At 60.9% G+C, this 1,291-nt stretch overlaps 1 gene segment (V, D, J or C); it reads left to right on the top strand.

Annotated features, from left to right (window-relative positions):
* The first annotated feature begins 206 nt into the window (after window positions 1–206).
* Window positions 207–784, top strand: LOC311613948 (immunoglobulin lambda variable 2-like). The segment is given in 2 exons: window positions 207–331; window positions 447–784.
* The last annotated feature ends 507 nt before the right edge of the window (window positions 785–1,291 follow it).

Below are 1,291 nucleotides of genomic sequence, written 5' to 3'. Positions count from 1 at the left end.
GGTGCTAGTCTCACTACGGACACTAGAGGGGGCTGTGGGCCAGCGCCTGAGAGGCAGGTAGGCAAGCTCCGCTGTGACAAGGTCCTGTATTCCTGGGTCCACCTGTCACTCATGTGGAGCAGCTCAGGGGCTGCGAAGGGGGCCCCATTGCTGAGCGCCCCAGGGAGGGGAACTTATTTGCATGAAATGCCCACGCCCCGAGGCTGGAAGGAGCTAAAAACGAGAGCAGTGCAGGCTGACCCTGTGCTAAGGGGGCTCCAGAAGCACAGCGGGGGCGCCTACACCATGGCCTGGGCTTCGCTCCTGCTCGCGCTGCTGGCTCACTGCACAGGTCAGGGGCGACTCTGTGGGCTGCGGGGTCGGGGGCGGGAGTGAGAGAGAGACCACAATGCTCCTTCATGACCCCCGTCCCCGTTCTTGACCTTTGGTCTCTCACCTGTTTTCAGGGGCCACTTCCCAGACTGTGATTCAGCCAGCCTCGCTGACCACAAACCCCGGGGGGACAGTCACGCTCACCTGTGGCTCCAGCGCCGGGGCCGTCAGCACCAGTAACTATGCCAGCTGGGTCCAACAGAAGCCCTACCAGGTACCCAAGGGTTTAATAGGTGGTACCACCAACCGAGTTCCCGGGGTTCCCGTCCGGTTCTCCGGCGCCCTGACTGGAGACAAGGCGACCCTCACCATCACGGGGGCCCAGCCCGAGGACGAGGCCGACTATTACTGCGCTCTGTGGTTCAGCAACCGTTCGCACAGTGACAGGTGCCGGCGGGGAAGTGAGACATAAACCCCGGCTCGGCGCCTGCAGATCTCCCTTGTGTGTGTGTGCAAAGCTGAACCAGAGGCCTAGGCCAGTGGTCGGCAAACTCATCAGTCCACAGAGCCAAACACCAACAGGACAACAAATGGACATTTCTTTGGAGAGCCACATTTTTTTTAAACGTAAACTTCTTCTGACGCCACTTCTTCAGAATAGACTCGCCCAGGCCGTGGTGTTTTGCGGAAGAGCCACACTCCAGGGGCCAAAGAGCCGCACGTGGCTCGCGAGCCACCGTTTGCTGACCACGGGCCCAGGCGATGCGTCTGCCATGGGAGAGGGATGTGAATCTCCAAGGGCCGGAGGGCAGACTGTCGGTAACAACCCCTCAGCCCGCCCCCAGTTACCCCACCTCCCGGGGTTCATGCTCCTGCTGCTCTGAGTGAGGTGGCGGTGGGTTTGAGGTCTTCAGGATGATGGAGGAGAAGGGCAAAAGGACTGTTCGGAGCCGGGGTAACACAGACAGAGCTCTGTTTG

This window comes from Pipistrellus hanaki (genome assembly GCF_964339955.1).
Source record: "Pipistrellus hanaki genome assembly, chromosome: 19".
In the NCBI taxonomy this organism is placed as follows: domain Eukaryota; kingdom Metazoa; phylum Chordata; class Mammalia; order Chiroptera; family Vespertilionidae; genus Pipistrellus; species Pipistrellus hanaki.
This window is presented reverse-complemented; position numbering and strand designations above follow the sequence as displayed.